This window comes from Anabrus simplex, chromosome X (assembly GCF_040414725.1).
Source record: "Anabrus simplex isolate iqAnaSimp1 chromosome X, ASM4041472v1, whole genome shotgun sequence".
Taxonomy (NCBI): domain Eukaryota; kingdom Metazoa; phylum Arthropoda; class Insecta; order Orthoptera; family Tettigoniidae; genus Anabrus; species Anabrus simplex.
In genome coordinates, this window is record NC_090279.1 from 61,547,638 (window position 1) to 61,573,648 (window position 26,011).

A 26,011-nucleotide genomic window follows, 5' to 3' on the forward strand; every position below is an offset into this window, starting at 1 on the left:
GCTACTGGACTGGCGAGAAGCGCGAGTACACTGGCGGAACTATTTTGACTAAATTTCAATCATGGAATTTCCGTATCTACCAATCCTAATCACCTCCGCTGTTGAAGGTCCAATGTAGGAAAATGACGTCACTAAAGTCCAGACTATGCTGAAGGAAATGAAATCAGGGAAAGCCATCTGTCCCGATTATCTTCCGGCAGAGTTTTGTTTCTCTCAATGGGGGATGCAGCAGTGTGGCTAAAGCAAGCTTTTCAACCATATCATCAAAGAAGGTCAAAAACAGACAGACTGGCGACGGAGTATCCATTCATAAATAAGGGAAGCCCTGCCGATTTTTCTAATCACGGCCCGATCATACTTCTGAGCCACGCAATGAGAGACTTAGAACAAATCTTCGACAAAAAGATTAGCGACTTAGCCAAACATACAACAAGCCAAGCTGGATTTGTGTAAAATTGTGGCGCAATAGGAGAAACCCATGCTGCCGGACTATTACTTGAGAGACATTGTGAAAAGGATAAGAGGCTTCATCACAAATTTCTGGACCCTTAGAAGCCCTTCCATCGGGTACTTCATGACCTAATCAGTCAGCCCTACAAGTACATGGCATTCCAGAGCTTGCTGAGAGGGTATAATTGCTCTACAAAGAACAAATGAGTTGTGTTCAAGCTGCCGCAGGAGCGTCTGATGACTTCCGCATAACTGTAGGAGTCCATCAAGGCCCCGGCTTATCACCACTGCTACTCATTCTTGTGATGGACACAATTACCACAAACCTGCGCAGTCCAATACCATGGACACTTCCCTAAGCAAATGATATAATTTTGGCTGAAGGGAATAAGCTAGACCTGCAGCGTCAAACAGAAGACTGGAACAATCGACTAGCGCAATAAGCCCCGCGCCTCAACAAGAACAAGACAGAATACATTGCATTATATCGTCGAGAAGTTGGAACCATGCATGTTGACGTTGAAGATAGAGCACGAGTACGGATATTTAAGTATATTGGCTCCACAATCTATGATGATGTCCGCTTACTGATAAAGTCAACTTAAGGATGTACAAAGCCTGACTGAAGTGGAGAATGACAACAGGCGCCCTTCCGAACTTTGGACGAAGGGCCATCTCTAAACTAAGTTCTACCGAACTGGTATCTGTCCTATCGATATCCATCCTGTCGTTTTCTACGGCAACGAATGCTGCCCAGGTCTAGAGGTAGAACGCCAACTAAGCATCATGGATACGAAGTTGCTTAGGTGGAAGACTGGCATAACTAGACTAGGTCATATTTCAAATGATGTTATTAGAAAACGTTTTGGCATTGCACCGACCCAGAAGAAAATTGGGGAAAGGCGTGTGCGCTGGTTTGGGCATGTGTTGCGTGTAGAGGACGATATATTGGGAAAATCAGAGTATACACAGAAAGTCGGTGAAAAGAGGCGCGAGGGACGAACCAGACAGCATAGACTGATAAAGTGCACAACGGTCTGAAAGTTGGAAGACTACATGCAGACATGGCCCGAGACCGAACTAACTGGAGTCACTGAATCACAACACCGGACCCTGCCACCAGAAGCAGACTGATGAATATTCTGTGACAAAAATGGAATGCAAAGGATATATTACACATCCTAACATTCAAATTAGTTTATTGCATGTTCAAATTTTCTCCCCTAAAGCCTATGTCCGATATCTATAAAAACTTATTTTCACAAAATAGTGTTTGAATGGCTGAACGCTTCTGGATTTCGTGTTTAAGTGTCTCCTATAAATGGATTGTGAAGAAAAACTTATAACTAAAAAAAATGGGTATATCTGTGTTAAATGGGAAGGACAGTTTGAATATCCGGTGAAATTCTATGAGTACCTACAAGAAGGGAGTCCATCAGTGTATTCTAGCCTGAATAGAATTTTGCAATTCATATTTCTGCTTACATACGTCATAGACAGCAGACGATCATATTAATCAGTTTGCTATTTTCACTCCGCTCATGCCTATAAATATGAAGGCCATGGAGGAGTGGCACAAAGTGGTCAGCTCAGGGCCATGTGACACTCAACGCTCTAAAGATGGAAGGAAACCACATAACTAAGTGGTTAGTTCAGGACCATGTGTCTCTACACAAACGGAAGTAAGTCTCATCACTAATTGATAATCTCAGAAATACGTGTATTTCCACAAGTTAGCAATTAGGAAATTTCATGAATCTTAAAAGCAATACCAAACTGGCATGGCAAATATTTTAGACATTTTAAAGGAAGTCATTTAAGTTGCGGCATGATATTTGTAGACTGCTGAAATGAGAGTGAGGAAACAATAGCGCCTGAGGTGAGATATAAAACAAAGTGGGAAGTAGCAGATAAGATCCGGTCGACTGAATCTTTAAGAAGCATCTAAAATCTATGATGTAAAATGGACTAAGCTACATAGACAATGGACTGTCCTCTGACATATATGCCAAGAAAAAAGAAGACACATAAAATGCATGTCGCTTTGCTGGTCCGAGAGTGCCTCTGCACAAAATATGTTTAGAAAGCAGAAAGCTAATTTAGACTCCATCAAAAATAGAAATATGATTTTGTGTATGAAAAGGATTCATAAGCAACATTTTTACTGGTGGTCATAATACAAAATTGTTCTCTAATGTAGCCTATTGTGTCTTGTTATACATGAATTACAAAGAAACTGCAGGATTTAAACCTCGAAGAATAGACTATTTGGGCGATCTTCGGTTGTGTGCATGGTTCTACTCTGACTAACCAGAGAGTGTGAGCTGGTATTGGGTAGTTCTGAGGACCGACATGAATATTTCTTGCCAGTAGTGTGAAAGTACAGTAGGAACAAGTCAGTGCATCACATAAGAGCCGAGAAGGCTCTAACCACTCACAAAATCAAATAAACCATTCAGAATTCATAGTTTCCATCACAAATCTGGTTTGAAGTCAAACCTTAGGCTATGACTAGCCATCGCATGACCTGCATTAAATGTTTTAAAACAGGACTTTGTGAGGTCAGTGACAATAATTACAATTTAAAAAAAAATATTATATCATGACGTGATTTACCTATTATTATTATTATTATTATTATTACTATTATTATTATTATTATTAGCATAGGGCAACAAGTTAGATACATATACACAAATATATAGTATTTACAAATATACACAGACAAGAAACATGTTTTACAGCAGAATGTCCAGTTGGGTGATCCACTGTATGGCTTCCTCTGTTGGTTCCAAAAAGTCACTCGGGCTACCTGTGTAGGAACGTCGTGTACATTCACTTACAATATGGGGATCATCTGCCGAGATGCACCACAGTCGCACTCTGGTGATGAGATATATTTCCACTTATAAAGCGCATCGCTGCATCGTCCATGATTTGTTCTCACCCGATTCAGAGTGCTCCAAATCTTACGAGGTAGATGATGTTCACAAGGAAGATGTTCACCAGAAAAGATGTTGTGTAAGGAACTGTCTGTGGCAAATTTCCAGCGACTTCTCCATTCTTCTAAAGGGTGAAAATTCCCATCAGCCAATGCGACAGCATCATGCAAAAATGGATGTCGTGACTTGAACCTTGTTACCTTGAGAATAGGAATATAATCCAGGTGAGGGTTCATTTCTATCTTCTTGATCTCTCGAATGGGAGCATTTTATCTTCTTAAATCAGGCGGCATTATACCTGACAGAATTGGGAGCCAATAAAGGGGTGTGGACTGGACAGTACCAGATATTAACCGCATGCTAGCATTCAGTTGAGTATCAATTAGTCTAGTATATGGGCTATCCAGCCAAACTGGTGCACAGTACTCAGCACACGAGAAAACCAGTCCCAAAGCAGATCATAAAGTCTCTGCTGATGAACACCAACTTAAGCCATACCATTTCTGAAAGATAATATTACATGTTTTGAGCTTCTTGGACAGATTCATAAGATGTTGTTTGTAAGATAGTGTGCGATCAAGTGTAATCCCCAAATATTTGGGATAGCTGCTGTGCCGAAGTTCTTGGTGACAAAAACGTATGTGAAGTTTAATGCCAGCTTGGCGATTATTTAGGTGAAAACATGACACTTCTGTTTTGTTAGAGTTAGGACAAAGTTGCCATTTCTTGAAGTGCGTTTAAAGTGAAATCAGGTCTCTTTGTAGCACTTCTTCTGTCACACTAAAGTCTCAATATTGAGTGGCTAGTGTTATGATATTCAGCATAACAAAATGTTTGTGATGATGTTTCTGGGAGATCGGAGATATACAAATTGAACAGTAGGGGAGACAGTACCGATCCTTGAGCTTTTTTCTCTACTTATACTATTTCCCATACACACTTGAAATCTTCTGTCATTGAGCATATTGCTTATAACCTGCACAATGGTCCTACAGGGTACAATTCGGAGAAGCTTGTAAATTAATCCTTCCCTCCAGACTGCGTCAAATGCTGCAGTAAGATCAATGAATACAGCTGAGGTCTTGAGTTGTTTCCGGAAACCTGCTTCCATGTGGAATGTCAAGGAAAGCACTTGATCGCAGCAGCTGCAATTGGGCCTGAATCCGGCTTGATCAACTGCAATATGCTGGAAAACTGTTGCGCTGATTCCGTTGTAGATTAGCCTGTCTAAAAGAAGGGCAATTGGTCTATAACTGCTTGGGTCATTGGCAAGCTTACCTGGTTTCAAGATGGAAATCACTTTCGTTCGTTTGAATTCTGCCGGGAGTTGTCTGTTCTGTAGAAGGTCGGTACAAAACCTTGCCAGCCAACTTCTAGCATTCTTCCCTAAATGAATGCGAAATTCTGGATGAATGCCATCAAAATCTGGAGCTGTACTTGGTTTAACGTCTTTGAGAGCAGCATTGATGCCTTGCACCGTAAGTGGTAGTGAATACCTTGGTGTGCGTGGTGTTTGAGCTGGCGCCGTATGTGTTTGGTATGTTTCTTATCTGATGGAGTTTGGGAAGTTGTGACGATGTGAGATGCTACTTCATCCGGAGTAACTCCAGGCTCTTGCTTCACCAAAGGTGTCCTTCCTCCAAGTTTTCTGAGGAGAGCCTAAGTTCTTCTACTGGAATGAGTTAAGTCGATATTCTCCACTGTTTCAATTCACCGTTCTCCCCCGGTAGTATCCATGCTGGAAAGAAGTTCATCAGCTATGTCTTCATCACCAGTCTGCAAATATTCATTCTAGAGCGCACCAGTCTCAACATTCCAGCCAGGGATGTATTAATTTTTATGGCCTCCACGCATATTCCTCTTAGCCGCCATCATAACTGCACCTACGAAACGCTAGTAATTATTGTGCTTGGGAGCAATCCACCGAACGCATTTATCCAGTTCAGTGGTGAATGTTGACCAATTTGCTTTTCTGAAGTTCCACCGAGCATGTAGTATTGACCGTACAACAGGAATGTTGATGCCAATATCCACTATAATGGGGCCATGTTGACTGTAGGGAAAATGTCTTAACACTTTACGACTGGTATGTAAGGACTGTCCTCCCTCATTGCAGCTAACAAAACGCAGGTCAGGATTGGAATCCCTATTCCATGCAGCTGATTGGAAAGTACCAAGATCTTTTGGGTCAAACATTAGATGGAGATTGTTCATCTCTGTCCATTCTACGAGTTTTGTTCCACATTCACTGTTATTTGAGTACTTCCATAGTTCGTGATGGCTGTTGAAGTCGCCTACATAAACTGCAGGGTGTTGAGCATTAGGTAGTACTGTACTTCGCCACTGTGCGTTTGGGGTTTTTTTAATGTTAAAAATAGTAACATCTGCCACTCACACAGCAACACAATGGATGTCTTCGTCTTCGTTTTGAAAGAGCAGTGAGGCATATTGGATATTATTACGAACATAAGTAGCTATACCATGTGCACTGTGATATGTTGCACCAAGAGCTGTGTAACCATTAATGCGGCCCCTTTTCAGAAACTCTTCTACATTGGCTGTATGGGTTTCCTGTATAGCCACAACATCCATATTATTATCCAGGATAACCTTGGATAGGTAGTCACATTTTGCTCTGCTGTTGCTCTCTACGTTAAGACATGGATGAAAGGTCCAATGTTTCTTGTCTGGTAGCTATGAGAAGAGCCATTTCCAGCAGCCAAAGTTATTGCTTTCTTAGTAGCAGCCGGGGGTCACGTGTAGGGCACTTTGAGGTTAAACCTAAGGACGTGAAGCAATAATGTACGCCCTATTTATCTAATTTTATGAGATAATAAATTCACTTACTTAAAGAAATCTGAATTTTTTAGGCCAGCTGCAAAAATTTAAAACTCCACTTGTACCGGTAGCTGCCCATTTTATTACTTTATACTAATTGTGTAAGTATGTTTGCAATCAACACACTACAAGCCCCTGACTGAAAATGAACACTAAAATGAATCAACAAGTGTGACCACAACACTGGAATGAACATAAATTCAAGACCACATAATTTTACACTTACAAGAATGCACAAGTTTTATTTGAAAACTATGATATCGAAGATGTAGCACTACTGACCTGAACGTTTCATTTCTACAACACATTATCAGCTCTGGCGTCCACAATTGGAGGAATCTGACTTAACACAAAAGAGACCAGAAATGATCATAAAGAACGGAATCTAACGAAATAGTTTAAAATTACATTCTTTGAGTTATAACATTATTGAACTCAAGCCATAATTATATTGATTAATGAGACTGATTATGATAGTTCGAAATATTACAATGTACATAAAACATAACAATTTTGAATTTGAAGATTTAATTTATAATCTACAAACATCGCTTTTTCTGTGTGTCACTGTTGGTGTGAACGTACAAAACCTTACTCAGAATATCTGGAGGCAATAATTTCAGATAGCATTTCAGATGATAAGAATGTGATGAACAAATGATGCAGAGACAGTGAAAGAAAGAACACTTTCTTCATAGTTGCTTAAAGGTATTGTAAACAAATACACTTCAAAATATCTAGCTTTACCAGAGATTCTTTTAGTAGATATATACCGGTATTCAATAAAACTACATGATGGTACATTAAATATGATCTCAAAGTTCTTGAATACACTGACTGACAGAGCAAATGCAACACCAAGAAGGAGTGGTTCGAAAGGGATGAAAGTTGGGGAAAAACAGAGACGGCACGGATGAATAATTGATGTTTATTTCAAACCGATATGCAGGTTACACAATGCGCACGGCGTCGACTCAGTAGGATGTAGGACTACCGCGAGCGGCGATGCACGCAGAAACACGTCGAGGTACAGAGTCAATAAGAGTGCGGATGGTGTCCTGAGGGATGGTTCTCCATTCTCTGTCAACCATTTGCCACAGTTGGTCGTACGTACGAGGCTGGGGCAGAGTTTGCAAACGGCGTCCAATGAGATCCCACACGTGTTCGATTGGTGAGAGATCCGGAGAGTACGCTGGCCACGGAAGCATCTGTACACCTCGTAGAGCCTGTTGGGAGATGCGAGCAGTGTGTGGGCGGGCATTATCCTACTGAAACAGAGCATTGGGCAGCCCCTGAAGGTACGGGAGTGCCACCGGCCGCAGCACATGCTGCACGTAGCGGTGGGCATTTAATGTGCCTTGAATACGCACTAGAGGTGACGTGGAATCATACGCAATAGCGCCCCAAACCATGATGCCGCGTTGTCTAGCGGTAGGGCGCTCCACAGTTACTGCCGGATTTGACCGTTCTCCACGCCGACGCCACACTCGTCTGCGGTGACTATCACTGACAGAACAGAAGCGTGACTCATCGGAGAACACGACGTTCCGCCATTCCCTCATCCAAGTCGCTCTAGCCCGGCACCATGCCAGGCGTGCACGTCTATGCTGTGGAGTCAATGGTAGTCTTCTGAGCGGACGCCGGGAGTGCAGGCCTCCTTCAACCAATCGACGGGAAATTGTTCTGGTCGATATTGGAACAGCCAGGGTGTCTTGCACATGCTGAAGAATGGCGGTTGACATGGCATGCGGGGCTGCCACCGCTTGGCGGCGGATGCGCCAATCCTCGCGTGCTGACGTCACTCGGGCTGCGCCTGGACCCCTCGCACGTGCCACATGTCCCTGCGCCAACCATCTTCGCCACAGGCGCTGCACCGTGGACACATCCCTATGGGTATCGGCTGCGATTTGACGAAGCGACCAACCTGCCCTTCTCAGCCCTATCACCATACCCCTCGTAAAGTCGTCTGTCTGCTGGAAATGCCTCCATTGATGGCGGCCTGGCATTTTTAGCTATACACGTGTCCTGTGGCACACGACAACACGTTCTACAATGACTGTCGGCTGAGAAATCACGGTAAGAATTGGGCCATTCGCCAACGCCATGTCCCATTTATCGTTCGCTACGTGCGCAGTACAGCGGCGCATTTCACATCATGAGCATACCTCAGTGACGTCAGTCTACCCTGCAATTGGCATAATGGTCTGACCACTCCTCCTTGGTGTTGCATTTGCTCTGTCAGTCAGTGTATTTAAGATGATTTTAACCAATAGAATTTTAAGATATTTGCATTTAAATGAAACCTTGTAAAGAAAGGATTCAACTGACGAAAATGGCCAGTTTTTGGAGATAAATCAACCAACACTGAACACAACTGTGAATACGTACAACATGTTCTATATTATATAGGATTTGTAGTGTACTTACTTTGTTTCTTCTTTGATGTATGGCAACAGCTGATCATCGGTATGTTCTTCTATGAATATTTCCTCCTTAGTATCTTCGGAAGGCTATAAGTAAGAAATAAGAAAAGTAGAGTGAAGAAGTAAAGGAATATATATAGGCCTAAACAAAAAAACAGCTGAGAAAATAAATTTCACAGTGGCACAATAAAGATTAAAATTAATATATCTCTCATTTTAAAAATATAAGAATGGAAAGGAACAATCAATTCAAAATCAATCTAAATACAAGAGAGGTGTCGACCTTGGTGGCAAATGGTACACAAAAATACATTATTATCAAGCACTAATTTTTAAAAGAACAGAGAAAAAGACAATTTCATAAAATACAATATTATACAATTTACACTTTATTTTCTATTAAGCATGTATATAATTTATAAAATTTTACTCGTAATACCTTCTGTATTACAAACATAATCAACACATGTACAACTTGTTCAACTACTTCAAATAATGCTATACAACTTCTATTAGATTAAAATTTGCATTTATTTATTTTATTTTTACTCTTTTTGGAACCTAACTTGCATAATGACCTTTTGCATTTTAACCCGGTCCCTTTGCCACTGCCTTCCAGACAAATGATAAGAGAGATAAGAACATGAAAAGGAACACAGTGTAGGATATCAGTAGACAAGGTAGTATAGAAAAGGAGGATCATTTGCAAAAATGTAAATATAAAATTACCTACATATTTGTGAATATTCACCAGAGTATGTGTACACATACATGTGTGGGTGGAGGCACTTCCGAGTATGTGTATATGTACAATTTAAGGACAATAAATAATAATACACACTATCTCCAAATCAGATTTTCAGTATGCGCCAGGTAATTGAAAAATGCTACGAGAGGAATAGGCAGTTGTGTTTATGTTTCGTAGATCTAGAGAAAGCATATGACAGGGTACCGAGGGAAAAGATGTTCGCTATACTGGGGGACTATGGAATTAAAGGTAGATTATTAAAATCAATCAAAGGCATTTATGTTGACAATTGGGCTTCAGTGAGAATTGATGGTAGAATGAGTTCTTGGTTCAGGGTACTCACAGGAGTTAGACAAGGCTGTAATCTTTCACCTTTGCTGTTCGTAGTTTACATGGATCATATGCTGAAAGGTATAAAATGGCAGGGAGGGATTCAGTTAGGTGGAAATGTAGTAAGCAGCCTGGCCTATGCTGACGACTTGGTCTTAATGGCAGACTGTGCCGAAAGCCTGCAGTCTAACATCTTAGAACTTGAAAATAGGTGCAATGAGTATGGTATGAAAATTAGCCTCTCGAAGACTAAATTGATGTCAGTAGGTAAGAAATCCAACAGAATTGAATGTCAGATTGGTGATACAAAGCTAGAACAGGTCGATAATTTCAAGTATTTAGGTTGTGTGTTTTCCCAGGATGGTAATATAGTAAGTGAGATTGAATCAAGGTGTAGTAAAGCTAATGCAGTGAGCTCGCAGTTGCGATCAGCAGTATTCTGTAAGAAGGAAGTCAGCTCCCAGACGAAACTATCTTTACATCGGTCTGTTTTCAGACCAACTTTGCTTTATGGGAGCGAAAGCTGGGTGGACTCAGGATATCTTATTCATAAGTTAGAAGTAACAGACATGAAAGTAGCAAGAATGATTGCTGGTACAAACAGGTGGGAACAATGGAAGGAGGGAACTCGGAATGAGGAGATAAAGGCTAATTTAGGAATGAACTCGATGGATGAAGCTGTACGCATAAACCGGCTTCGGTGGTGGGGTCATGTGAGGCGAATGGAGGAGGATAGGTTACCTAGGAGAATAATGGACTCTGTTATGGAGGGTAAGAGAAGTAGAGGTAGACCAAGACGACGATGGTTAGACTCGGTTTCTAACGATTTAAAGATAAGAGATATAGAACTAAATGAGGCCACAACACTAGTTGCAAATCGAGGATTGTGGCGACGTTTAGTAAATTCTCAGAGGCTTGCAGACTGAACGCTGAAAGGCATAACAGTCTATAATGATAATGTATGTATGTATGTATATCTCCAAATCATTACCCAATAACATTGCGTGCTTGTGTTTCTATTTCTGTTGATCCCTATTTCCACACTGAATAGCTATTTTCTTCATCCTTTCATGTTCACATTCCCCTATTCCCATCTTTCTATACCAACTTGACTTGTAACTTCTTTGTTCATTTCCATGTTCCTATATACTTTCTTTCCGAAAACACTTCACTGTAATATCAAATAATCCCACAGTACTCCCACCACTTTCCCAACAAGTGGACAATGCTTAAATCATAAGCATAGGAATATCCATCATCCCTCTCTGTACATCACATTAAGACCCAAAAAAATCAGTCAATGTCCCAATCAATCAACGAATCAATCAAACAACAGCGTTTCGGGTGTTGGTTGTTTATATAGAAAAAGATTGTGGAAATATATGAAACAACGTCCTCGGTAAATTATTTCAATCACTAAATCATCTTCCTATAAGTGAACATTTGCCAAAATTTGTCCCCATGAATTCAAAATTATCTTCATGTTGTGACCTTTCCTAAACTTAAAGAACATGACTTAAATGTATTCATCAACTAATGTCATTCCAAGCCATCTCTCCAATGACATCTCAGAATATACCGTACTCTTTAATCAAACATCTTGTCTTCTTTCTCCAAGTCTTCCCAGCTGAAACTTTGCAACATCTCTGTAAACACACTCTTTTGTTGGAAATCACCCGGAGGAACTGGAGATATTCTGTGGATTATTTCCTGTTCTTTATTCATGTAATACTGGTGATGGTCTCATACTCTCATTGTGGCTTTGCTGGAGATTTATATGCCCTCTCCATTACAACCGTTAAATAACCTCATTATCATATTAAGAGATCTGTAAATATCCTTTTCAATATGTTTATATGATTACCACAATGAAGATCTATTCTTATTATGAATACCTAGGTACTTACAGAGATCCCCTTAAAGAACGTTCACCCCATCAACACAATAATTAAATGAGAGAGGACCCTTTCTATATGTGAAACAGAGAACCTGACTTTTCACACTGTTTACCAATATAACATTGCCAAATGTCCATCTTATCTTACAATATTGTTAAGGTATTTTTGCAGTTACACACAATACTGAAACTTACTTATTACAAAGAGCCTCATAACTTATTTCAGTTCATTATTCATATTGTTTATATATATCAGAAAATAATGGTTTCATAATACTGGCCTGTGGGAGCCAATCCAATAATAGTTACAGGATCAAATAAAGCTTCACCTATTCTAATGCTCTGAGTTCTATATTTTAATACACCAGACGTGGCCAAATTCTAATGGTCAAACGTATATTTCTATCTTTATGTTAATTATCAACCTTTATAGCCTAATCCTTGAACTTGTTTGGTGGAGTTACCACTTGGGATATCCCTGTCTACACTACTGGATTTTTTCATATAGTGGGTACAGTGGGAACCACAATGTAATTTCATTATTCATATGGTTTTGTGTCAATTTTGTTAGTGAACATGTTCTGTTGGTTATTGTCCATATCTGCATATTGTTGCTGTATGGAAGTAAACAATGTGACCTATTGTTAAGACTGTGCATTCTGTAAGTTACACGCATTATTGATACTGTTCACGAGTTCAGTTCACATTTCTTCAGAGTGGTTCTAGAGAATTAAAAAATTTTGAGGTTATGGGGAGACAAAAGGACCTTTCGCCAAGAAAGGCACTGTCAGAGAGCTACTTTGGAGAAACGTTATTCACAGCAAGAGATAGATTCTAGATTGCAAATATCACAGCAATCTGTAAGTAGAATTTTAAAATGTGAAGATAAGGGGAGAAAAAATGTCAACAACATGTTGGATACTGCGGGCGAAAGAAGAAACTAACCCCAAGGAGGAAGAAAAACTGATTAATTTGTCAGTAAACAACCGCAATGTTACTAGTTCAGATTTACGTAAGAAATTAGAAGAGTATGGTTCATTGGTACCAGCCAGGACTGTGAGGTGAGAGCTGTTTAATGCTGGAATGAAAGCAAGACGACCTCAAGGAAAGGGGAAGATTACTCCTGCTATGGCTGCAAAGAGGTTCCAGTGGGCCAAGACTCTCGAGAAGTGGTCATCTGATGAATGAAAACAGGCAAGTCCATGACAATTACTGTAATTCCTTAATTATCACTCACTATTCCATTTTTTACCCAATCTAAGTGATGTAACCGTATAGTACAGTATATGTATGAAATTTTGCTAGGTTTATGTGTTTTATTATTTCAGGTTTGTTTTAGTGACGAATCGGTATTTCCTGTCGAAGAAGAGACAAGTCAATATGTCAGAAGTAAAGGGGAAGCATTCCATCCAGGATGAGTGAAGCAGAGAATGAAGCATCCAACTTCAGTGATGGTCTGGAGTGTGTTCTCTTGGTACGGCTGTGGACGATTATATGTTGTAGAAGGAACTATGAGACGTGAACAGTATAGTATTAAGAACCAGTTTGGTAGCTCAGGTGCAACAGTGGTTTGGTCAAAGTGAATTCATTTTTATGCAGGATGGGCCTCCTTGCCACAAAGCTTAGAAACAGTTCAGGCATGAACCCCATAGAACATCCTTGGACGGTACCAAAGGAAAATAGGAAAAACAAATATAACGACAAAAAAGCTTGATTGGGAAGATCGTTCAAATCTAGTGTCATGATGACGATTTAAAGAGTCAGGGTAAAATACTGACTGAGGGTATGCCCAGCCAAATCAAGTCACTCATGAAAGCTAAGGGGATGCATATCAAGTACTAAAGTCATCAACTTAAAAATTGGTAACATCTTATGTGTTCAATTCCCAATTTTTTAATGTTTAATACACTGATGGAAATGGAAATTGCACCACCCAGAACGAGCGGTGCTACGTTGCTGCAATTGAACATGCAGGACGAGTGTTCGGTTGTGATTCGATGATTACACTTACAGGTCCCTCTGACCGCAAGTTTGGACAACAATCAATACAGGATGTGCCCACCACGAGCTGCAATACATTGATGAATTCGTCGTGGCATGGAGTCAATAAGGTCCTGGATCGCGTCCTGAGGAATTGTGGCCCATGCTTGCTGCACTGCACGGGTCAGTTTTTCCAGAGTTGAGGGTGGATGAGGACGGTCGGCCAGTTGTCGACCCATCACGTCCCACACTTGCTCAATAGGACTGAGGTCCGGGGATCTGGCGGGCCATTCTAAGGTTGTGATGTCGTGGAGAGCTTCTCTGGAGATGCGTGCAGTGTGAACCCAGGCACTGTCCTGCTGAAACATCCCATTAACAATGTTCGCCATCATAGGGACAACCACTGGATTGAGTGCCCTATCAACAAGCACTAATTGTGATTTCACATTAAAGCCAATAGCTCCCCAGACCATAATGCTTGGTGTTGGCCCTGTGTGCCTCTCGACAATAAGATCTGCGTGGCCCCTCTCCCCGGTACGTCGGCGCACACGATTCTGGCGATCACTGCAGGCAAGACAGAAGCGCGATTCATCACTAAAGACGACCCTATGCCATTCGTCGACCCACGTCGATCTTTCTCGACACCAGGCCAGCCTTACACGTCGCTGTTGTGGGGTCAATGGAACACCTTCTGCAGGGACACGGGCTCGTAAGCCAGCTGCACGCAGGCGATTACCAACTGTTTGTTGTCTAACGTAGGGTGCTACAGCTACTCGAATTTGCGCTGCTGTTGCATGGGGTTCCATCCGGGCCATCCGAATGATGCGGCGATCCTCTCTCACAGTTGTCCGTCTCGCTGGGATTGTGCCAAGTCTACGAGTGTGGGTACCTTCATTCGACCACTGCTGCCATACACGTTGTACCGTAGATGCCTGTCGGCCAACACGTGCAGCTACAGTACTTATCGATAATCCAGCCCCACACAGCCCAATTATCCGAGCCCTCTCAAACGGCGACAGTTGTTGACAGCGTGCTCTTCTCTGTCGTCGAGGCATTGTTGACGGGGAACACATCACTGCAGAGACTACAAGTCAACTACGCTACACCAGAGTCCGTATACTGGAGTTGATTCCTCCGCGACCAATCACGTAGGGAGACCTGTAGCAACAATCCAATGGGTCTGAAACTTTGATCGCTTGCATACCTACATGGCATCGTTCCATATCTTGAAAATCAGCACAAACGACAAATGCCTTCATGGTGAAGCAATTTCCATTTTCTTAAGTGTAATTTGGCCACGTCTTTTTAGTCACCAATTCAGCCAGTATTTTACCTATCCTAACCGCACTAATTTTTGTCAGTAGTTTCCCGATATGTAAGTCGTGATACATTTGACCACCTGAATCCAATATATCTGCCATATCCTGCTGTAATCTACAAGATGAGCTTCAGTGGAATCATGTTTTCGAAGCTTGAACTATCTTCTATGGAACCAGTTGGTAATTTCGTAAATGTATATAATATAATCAGAAAGAATGCATTCCAAGAGCTTGCACGCAACACCAGTCAAAATGATTAGTGTGTAATTATTGGCTTTATGATTAGCACATTTTCTTTATACACCGGGCGCTTCTACACTAATTAATCACTCATCTGGTATAGCTGCTTCATACATACACTAATCAATATCTCATAGAATTTACTTTCGTACATGCCCAGAAATTTTACCAATCCCAGCAGCATTTCTAGTTTAAAATTTTTGTATATTATTTTCAACATCTTTTTTATAGTAGGGCCATATGGACATTGCAAAGTAGTATCAAAGGATTGGATAGAATTGCCAACTGCATCAGGTACTGGAAAAGGACACGACCATACCATTGGTGACATATCCTATGCCACAAGTGACGGGTGCGATGCCAGTTTGTTGGTGAACGATGTATGTTTTTACATAATGCAGGACTGTGATGCCCATCGACTAATAGTGTATACACATTCACACGTTGTGTAATTGCTACTCCATACCTTACTCAGCCTGTCGACATTCAAAACCGTACACAGCAACAAGACATAATAACATGCAGTATATTCTGGACTTCAGACGTAGTGTTATCCTTCAGTCACAGAGTGTGCCAGTGACTTCCCTTCATCTCATCCATGCTGCCTTTTTCATAATTCGAACTTCAACATCTACCCAACTAACAGTCTGTAGGCAAGATCCTAGGTACCTGAGTCAAGTTGGATGGAGCCATTAGATGGTTCAGATAACTCCAGGTATTCATTCTTCCTGCTGTTCATTCTAAGGTTGTATTATGAAAAACGGTATTCAATCTTCACTTCGATGCCGCAGTCCCATTCTCGATCTATCGGCAAGTGCAACATCATCTGCATATGAGAGAGTCCATAGGCAATTCTGGCACTGAACAAGCTTGTCAGCCAGTTGATAATGAGTTCCTTAAATTGCTACAATTTCCAGAAGTTTGCTGGAATGTCATCTGGTCCTGGCGCTTGTTGGTTCTTCATACTCCTAATGGCACTGATCAGTACCTTTGATGTGATGCATAAGATGTGATGCATAAGATGTGACTTATCATCAGGAATAGGGCGATGTGGTAATTCTGTGCAGGGAATCTCTACAAAATGTTGTTGCCAATGTTTGAGGATTTCTTGTTTGTCCTGTGTTCACTGATCATCTTTGCCTCTAATGCACACAGAGCGCTCAATACCTGTGTCAATTTTTGTCAGCTGGAAAATAGTTATTTTCTCCTTCCTTTGAGTTCAGTGGTGTACAGTGATTATCAGAACTATACCGACAAAAATTCAAGGATGCTCTTCGTGTTATGTTAAGAATAATGGTTCAATCAGACTGACGGGAAAAATTATTATTTTTGAGAAAATGGTTTTAAATTGTTACTTACGGGTGCGTGATTAAATTGATGAGCTGCTGCCGTGCTTCAGGGAAGACAAGTGGAACGACCATCCACCTAATTACTGCTGCCATTATCAAGAACTCCACATGTCTTGCCCTACTCGCCGCTACCAACACTCATATAATCGGCCTTGTACTTTCGCTTTGGCCTCGCTTAGCGCCCGACCTGCTGGACAGCTCATCGCACACTGATCTACCACTGGATTACGTCACGCGCTCCGTCACAATCTGATGTTTCTAGAACCCATGTGCGCTTCTATCACGAACTTTCTGTGATGTAATAAATTCGTTCCTCGATTCCTCGGTCTTGAGACCAGCGCTGATACCGAGTGAGGTTGGAGAGTCGTAGAAGGCGTTCCCAGTATTCTGCCGGGAAACTCTGTTTTTTAAACACATTGGGTGAGCAACAGAGTGCTTTACTTATTATTATTATCATTATTGTTTGCCTAATGGACTTTGGCAGTCAGGGCCTTAAACTTACCTTCGTATCTATTGACGGTTTTCAGTTTTACATGAGTGTTTCTTTCCAACAAAATATGACCTCCAATTAATCAATAGACTCAAGAGTTTTTGAATGATTGAACACGAGGCCTGGACTCAACAACATTTATTATGAACTGACTCTGTACTCTGCATCTCAAAGTGCTTGGCGACTCCCACTGTTGTGATCCCGTACTTGCCCCTCTCTACTGCCTTCCTCCTCCTCTTGTTTATTTTGGAAACTGTGTTAATTTATTCTGTTACGCTGAGGGTTGCAGTTTGCTACGGCCTTTTGAATTGCCTCATTTAATACATTCTGTAAATTGTCTAGGGATTTCTTGTAAATACATTATTCAGGATGATTGTTTTATTAATGTGCCATGTTACGGAATGCTACGTTGTGTTTTGGGTTATCTTTTAAGAGGAAAGAATATATGGTCTTCGTTAAAATGTATTCTTATTCTTATTCCTTCCATTGACCTCTCATTGGTCCCAGCCTCTTTCTTACTGGATAGCCTGCCCATGAATCTTTATTAATTATTACGTCATATGATTTGCTGTCTTCTATGAATTGCTGCATATTGAAACATGTTTGATTCGATATACACTCACAATCGTAACACAAGGGTAGGGAGGGGTTGTGGATTGTATGATGCAGACAGAGATAGCGCTTCGCGCATATGCAAAAGTTCCTCATACGACTTGAATAGGAACGTCTGTAACATGCAATATCCATTTATTAAATAGCCGTAACAGCACACGCAGTTGAAGAACACACTGTATTTAAGACACACTTGTCAGTCAAGGAAAGCACCAGATTATTTCTCCTCTCATCTGTATGTCGCAGTAATATTCTATATTAATTAACATTAACATTCCTTCACACACAACATTGTAAATTCAATGAAATACTAAACGAAGGAGTCAATATGCCCAACGGTTTAATTACAGTAGATGTTCAATATGGCCCCCTCGTATTTTGGTGCATAGTTCACAATGTAGTAGTGAGTGACTTTTGGAGTCTGTCCAGGATGTGTAGTGAGTGGCGAACGACTTGGAAAGCTGCCTGTATTCTTGGTACAAGTACGGCTTCTCCTTCTATGGGGATCACATTGTAGTCAATTTGTGGAGAACAAATTGTACACTGCCTACTGGAGCTTGGAAGCTACTATGCGAAATGAACGAGAAACTTATGCATTCGCACCGAGCATTATATTTGCCTCCCACTTTTCACTTCCCATCCCTTGCCTACTCTTACGCACAGCAAGGGGCAGCAGCTGACTCTCTGGTATAGCAAATACAGTAAATACTTCATTTCCTCAAAAAAAGAAACATTTCCCCGGCAGTCCAACTGCACCATCATCCTCAACATTACACGAAGAGCTTCCCTGATTTCCTTGTCAGTACAGTTCTGATACACCTTGTACACAGGTAATTACAGTGAGTGCGCCTCGATTCAGCGACAGATTTCTTAGCCACACGTTCGGCAAAGAAAATTCTTTCTCTGTGTTCTGGAGTCTTTTGTGAAAGCCAATTTAAATACAGTATGCCTTTGTCTTTTCCTACACCTCTTCTTAGATTGGAATCATCCATAAGAACGTTTAATTTTCAATACAGTAGGAACAACGTTATGTCGTACCCAAGTTTACAGTGACGGTTGCAGTGAATGATCTGTAGACTGTATCCACATGTTGTCAATTGCATTCAGGTCAATGAGAGGAAAATTTATGCTGCCTGCTAGGGTCTCCTTCTAGTCTTTAAGCTTCCATCACTTGACCTTCTCGGGGGCATTTTTCCCTCCACCTCTACGATGCATTAAATCCGCTATGCCTACCTTATGCAGAGGTGGTAGACAGTCAAATGATATGACATTCACATCCTTTGTTAGTCGGAGATCACGGTGCTGAACAATGATAAGGTCAATTTGCTTCCTGCAGTCATAAATGAAACCTAAAATAAGAGTTCCATCATCATATCACATACCGAAGGTATTACCACCATGGCAGCTATAACAATTCTTAGTGTGACCAACATGCGCATTAAGGTCACCACAGAGAAGTGGAAACTCATCTTCAGGACACGCTACAATATGATCTGGTAGCTCCTGCCAATGCTGTTCCTTATCCAGGTTATCACAGCCTGATTGTGACAAAGAAAACACAAGCTCGAGAAGATGAAATGTCGAGTTTAATTGACAAAAGACTGTCTGAATAGCGCTGAACCTCAGCAACTCAATCTTTCAGGCATGTGCACACAATGAAGTCAACACATTCCTGCTGGATGTAACCTGGCAGATGTTGTGAGATTTCTGGCGTTTCCAAAGCAAGCAACTTACTATCTAATTAACATAGCTACTCTTCAATTCTAAACCGGACTTACATTATCCTAATTACAACAGGTTAAGAGAAACAATAGAATTAACTACATTTCTAAGCAGATATCTCCCCTACAATGAAAATATTAAGTAACAATAAAGTAAGAATGATATTTACTAATAAAATAACTATTCCACAATAATTCTAAGCCACATTTAGATGTATCCTAATAACAAAACGGAAGCAAAAAGTATTCCTAAAGTGTAAATGTAAATTTTCATTGACTATGTATATAACATTTTAGTTTCCTTGGTTTATTAAAGAGTCAAAAAGGTGGAAAGTTAAAATGTAATTATCAGTCAAAGAACAGTGGCCAGTTATAATCATAAACGGAAGCCTTACAAGTGAAAGTTAATTAAACATAACCTATGGCATTTTGTTTATTTGATGGTTTGTACCATTTCCCTTTCACCCCGACAGATATAGGTCGTATGGCGATGATGAGCTAAAAAAAGGTTAGGAGTGGGAAGGAACCAAATGTGGCCTTAATTAAGGTACAGTCGCACCATTTGTTTGCTGTGAAAATGTGACACCATGGAAAACATGCACTTCAGGGCTGTCGGCAGTTGGTCCGAACCCAGCATCCCCCAAATGCAGGCCGATAGCTATACGGCCAGTTGCTCAGTAACACAAAGAAGCAATTGCTTGAATTCCTTCTCCTCCAATACTTATTGTGAGTGAATCTTAATATATAATTTCAAACAATACGTTAACCCCTCAGCGTCACGGCCATTTAAAGAGCTTCCTATCCCGCATCCGGATGAGATTTCAACTACGCGCGACTGAAATACATTGATTCACTTCAAGCGTTACTACAAGTATAAGAGAAGCCCGATATTCACGAAAGTTGTAATTCCTTATGATAAAACATGCAGATAATTACATAATTGTTTCACATTTTCTTAGTAATTTAGTTTCATTTGATAGAGATCGAAGCACTCTTCGAGGCAGAGACCCAAGTCACACTCCTGGCATCAGTAGACCGACGTCTTCTTTTCGCCGTGTTTTGAACATACTATACAACGTCTCTCAGGTTTGGATTTCTCACTCTTGGCTGATAATTTCCTGATAAAATTTCTTTCCTGCAACCTTGGAACTGTATTATCTGATGCGCGCCGGCTTTGAATATTTCGTTCCCCGCCCGAGCGAGCGTATTTTGTAAACAAACCTTCCATCAGCTAAACCCGATAAGATAACTGCTCAATGTTTGTCCCTGTGACTTGTCTGAATATTATTAGAGAATTCAGGAATCAGAATTCACTGTTGAAAACCTCCATTGGAATTGTATAATTATCCATAGCCTCCCACACGAAATTTCCAAGTACTGGTTCCTCCTCATCGTCACTCTCATCATTTACCACTGCATCCATTACAGCCACATCATCTATTTCATTATCACTGCTGATAATACTGTCACTACTACTTCCGACTAAACTTTCATCTGAATTATACAATATTTCAAGCACGTTACTGTCAGTCAAACCACGGCTGAAGCTAGCCATTGAGCACGGCGCGTCATACGGACTGATCAAGCTGCAGCGAGACCGAAAAGAGCAGGATGAAACTGAATGAGGGGAATAACACTTATGACGAAAAAACCAACTCGATACATATTTCAGATAAAAGTTCGAGACATCATCTTTCAAACGAGATATATACCATGAACAACTGGTTCTCGTATCGTATGACAGAAAGCAGCACTAACTCTTGCCTGCACAGTGCGCTCGTGGAGAGTTACGAAAATATTACAAGCTGAGAAATAAAAACAAATATAATGAATAAACCGCACTTTTAATGTAAAATTAGAGCAAAGAACATCACGCGAAAATACAAACTTCTCAGAATATAATTTCTTTATTTTATTATGTGGGAAAGAATGAGGCACACAGACTTCTTTTAAAGCAGTGATTAGTGCTCAGACTTACTTGACAAATACTTATCCTTGCAAAAACAACTTCATTTTAAAGATTTTCAATTCTTATTTATGACACTGATAAACGAAAATGTCTTCTTGGAAACAAAACAATTTGCATATCCGTAACTCGAAAACTCTTCACGCTATAGCCGTAAATGCGAAACCATGTATGGGTCTATACCACGTAAAGAGTTCGGCACTGAAGGGTTAAAAGTAAGTCTTTATTTTAAAAATTCGGTGTTCACAGTTCGCCAGATTTACATGCACATTTGGACATAAGTTTTCATATACATGTGCAACATTCTGCGATACATGGGGTTACTTTGAAAAAGTAAAGAGTTAAGTAGAACCCCCAATGCACATCTTTCAAAATTCTATGCAGAGCATGCTTTCCTCCCTTGAAGTCAAGATGGGCTGCCTACCAATGCTCTTCGGTTCTAGGATCAAGGTTAGCACTTACTTCTTCGCAGCTTCTCTGTACGCCTTTCACCAAGAATTCCTTTAGGAGACTTATCAAGCATATCGGCATTTCAATTACGATAGACCATGCTTCCATGTTTATGCTTATATTCTTCCATCAAAATCCGAAGGAACCTCACACAAGAACCCTACTCAGAAAAAATGCCAAACATTATTCTTGAGCTGATCAAGCCAACGCATGTTGAACCCAACAGAATTTCCAAACCAAACCAAACCCTATGGCACTACAACCCTTGAAGGACCTTGGCCTACCAAGCGACCGCTGCTGAGCCCGAAGGCCTGCAGATTACGAGGTGTCGTGTGGTCAGCACGACGAATTCTCTCGGCCGTTATTCTTAGCTTTCTAGACCGGGGCCACTGTCTCACCGTCAGATAGCTACTCAATTCTAATCACGTAGGCTGAGTGGACCTCGCAACAGAACTTCAGTTAGAGTTAAACACTCAAAAGCAATTCACTTCAGCTAACATTTGTTGACAATGTGAACATACAGTACAACACGATACAACAAACAAATTCTCCTACTGAGGTACGGAGAAAAAGAGACAACAATCAAGAAATAGGTTTAACACAATAGTTCTATGAACTTTGACTGTCCTATATATACACAGATCTATACATATTAAGAAACAAAGTATCCACTTATTTGAAGATAAACCGATGTCCAGAATTATCCCATGGAATATTTGGAAGCTAATACTCAGAGAAGTGTAAGAAACACTAGTAAATTGCAGGGTATACGCTGTAAACGGGAATCATGGATCAAAGGAATCTGGGCACAGAGTAACGCTCACGAGTCAATTTATCTCCAAAGGGAAGAGACTGGTTTGGATCAAACACATTTCAATGACACTTGGGTGAATTATCAATTAACAAATAGTAAATGTAATGATTATCATTATTTTACTGTTAAACCAATTATAGCATTAACATTAACAGCTAAAAGAAAAGTTAACTGTTAATAATGTAGAATGACAGACTGTAAGCACTGTACACCTTAAAGTTCTACACAACAATTTATTCTGAAAATGCAATTATCACATCATAGATAGGATTTCTACAGAATATATTACTAATTCTAATACCAGTTCCAATTTCCTTATTAAACGTTGAGGAGTGATTGATTATGCTGCAAACGTCACTAAAGTTTACAATGTTGACCTTGTAGAATTACAGCTGACTGAAGGAGATGATGGTCGAATACAAGGGATAGATACCTCACGGGAAGACTTCGATTGTGGGAATAGCTATGCTGCGCCAGTCGAAAATGATGGGGGTAATCCCAATGAAATGGGACCCGTCGAAGATGTGCCTCTTATAGAAGAGATATTCGACGACGGTTCTGACAATATCAGCTCCATAGTCGGTGTAATTAAAGACCCAGCGGCCAAAAAAGACGTTGCAGATACAGGCGAGGAAATCTTTAAAACTTATCCAGACTTATTCAATGATCAGCACGGAGAGATCTGAGATTTTAGATACCATCTGGATGTTAAGGATACTTCCACATACAAGAAACGACCCAATTCCCTACCACAGGAATACAGAGCAGAAGCAAGCATGCTAATTAACCAAATGGAACCATCGAGGGAATATATAATACTTCCAGCTTGATGACATACTTCGAAAGAGACGCATAAAGAAAATCCTGATCGAATTTTCTTTATCCTGTACCGGAAACACCGCAACGTGGAAACAAGTTCGAAGTATGTGTGTTAAACTTCGCCCGAGGTGGAGGATAGGCAGCCCACCGAACTCCCTGACGTGCACAGCAGTGAAGTAGCTGCTTCGAGATAGCTTCAAGCAGCCAGGGGTGACAATACATGTTAATGTTTCGACCCATGTGTAAAAGTCTACTTAGAGTTAAGATGATGTTATTTTTACACCACCAACGTGGAGGCCATCACAGCAGATACAATCTATCAAATTCTCGAGAGAATCCACCACGTACTTTGGGAGTTATACAGGTGGATAATATCCACATTTCTAGATGCTTTGTCGGCTCCAGGTAAAAGGAAGGCGATCGAGGCTACAGGGTCGAAGGACGAGATGACTGTCGTAGCGGAAGGATGTACGTGATTCTCGCTCCGTTTTCTCTCTCCTTGCCAGGCGCACAGTACTTCTTAAGTGCTAACCAGGCTGCTGCACTTATTAGTATGACTTCGAAAGAGCTTTTGTCTGAGCTGAGCACTTCTAAGTGCTCGCTTTTCTCTTTCAGGAATATATTTTCAGGAGGACCATGATGGAGAAGCCAACGCCGACCCTACCAATGAGACTGGTCGACCACGACCATGAGGGAGCCTTTGAGAAGCTACAAGACGCGCTCTACATGATGGAAGCCCCCCCTTACGAACGCCCAGGGCTGGTGGTGTTCAACCGGTGGGGGGAGGACAACCATCAGGGGACGCTCCGAGTATTCGACCACCTCAATGCGACCGCGGAGCCCATTGGGGAGCCACTCTTGCAGATCATCGGCCATATGGTCCCTGCCTGGGCGATCATCATTCGCCCTAATGACGCAGCTAGCTTCAAGGTCTACGAGGAGCGCGCGTTCCACCAGTTCCAGGTCGCCCGGCTACCAGGACTCAGGGGGCACCTGGACGTCTCAGGCTACCAGGAGGCAGCCACGCAGACGGAGCCAGAGATGGATAATGACGGCGGCGCTCCCGAGCGCCGCTGCCCCAGTTGGAAAGCTGTACTTTACGTAGTACACGCAGACCAACAAGGCCGCCAACCAGGATCGTCGACCACCTATCAGTGCGACGTGGTCGCAGGCGGAGGCCTACCAGGAAGGGCCAGTTACCCGGGTGCAAACCAGGAAAGCGCCCGTGATGGTGGAGAGCAGCATAGCAGTGGAGAGGGACGCCCCCTGGGGTTCCGAGGCTGCTGCCGAGCCCCAGCCTGCCTGCATGTCTGTCGAGTTGCAGACCTCGATGTGCGCCTCCCAGGACAGGGAATGCAGTCAAGTGTTAGCACCGACTGACGCCGCCGACACCAGCCAGGAGAAAGAAGAAGAGGGCTACGCAGTGGAGACACCAGCTACCCCGGGGTCACCAGGCCGGGAGGAGGGCCACCAGGACGAGGCCTCCTCCCCTTCTGAGAAGAAACCTCCGGGAAGAAGAAGAAGACGCCGGACCAGGAAGCAGAAGGCGCCGCCGGCCCAACAGGACAGGGCCGCTCTGCTGCAACCCAGGACAGCTCCCAGGACAGCAGCCGAGCGAGGAGCCAAACAGGAGAGGACCTCAACGGGTAGCGGCAGTCAGGTGAGACTAAAACGTCCCCCTCAGCAGCTCTTGCAGTGTTTCCGCTGTCTGAGCTGAGGCCACAGTCAGGTCAGCTGTGGGCTCCAAGTGAGGTGCAACCGCTGTGGTGGTGATCACCACTACACGTCCCGCGCAACACTTAAGGAGGCGCCGGTGTGCGCCAACTGCTCGGGGTCCACCCGGCCTCCCATCGCAGTTGCCCTGTCTACCGGGCCATGGCGCGGGCAGAGAGGAAGGAGGCCCGGCGCCATGACCCACCCCCTTCCAGGAGGCCCCCTCTTCGGCGGGCTTGGCCTCATTCTCCGGGGTCGAAGACTGGGTACGAGGGACCCCAAGGAGGTGGCGCTGTTCAGCAGGCCCTAATGGTACTCGGCGAATGGCTCCGCAGCCGGCAAGGCCCACGCTAGTCACAGCAGTGCCCAGATGAACTGATCCCCTGGCAGACGGAATGGCGAGGAATGGGTTTATGACTTGTGCATGTTACCTCATTCTAACTAACACTACCTCTGGACTTTTCCAGCCCACATCCTTGCATGTGCTATCACAAGATGTCAGGTTTTACATGTAGGCTATTTCTCTTTTCTGCCTATGTGTTTTTTCCCTGACCCTACAATACCATACTTTAACACTATCCAACCAACACAAACCTTCCCTGGTAGCGTGTCTGACATGGAAACAGGCAGATACTTCTTGTATCACTTCCCACTCTTCCCTGCTATCTCTTTCTTCTTAGAAATAATAGCATGTCGGAGGCCATGTAGATTGAGTCGATGGTCACACGGGGGAAGCGGGCTTCGCCCCCCTCCCCCGATATAAAACAAAAAAGCTACAGGGTCAATAATACTCCACTGTCACTGCGATACGGGCGATGGGTGGAGGTCTACATGTGCGTCAGACCAAACCTAAGGTCGGACGAGACTTCGCATCACGAGTGCTCGGTTCCAGCGGAGGCAGAACTTTATA

At 42.2% G+C, this 26,011-nt stretch overlaps 1 long non-coding RNA gene across 1 annotated transcript in view; it reads right to left on the bottom strand.

The window, feature by feature from the left end:
* Nucleotides 1-8,692: 8,692 nt before the first annotated feature.
* The window catches only part of LOC137503109 (uncharacterized), a 38,023-nt gene continuing 20,704 nt past the window's right edge, over nt 8,693-26,011 (bottom strand). The window contains exon 3 of the long non-coding RNA XR_011019052.1: nt 8,693-8,740. This is a non-coding gene — a long non-coding RNA (uncharacterized lncRNA). The remainder of the gene's footprint in view (nt 8,741-26,011) is intronic.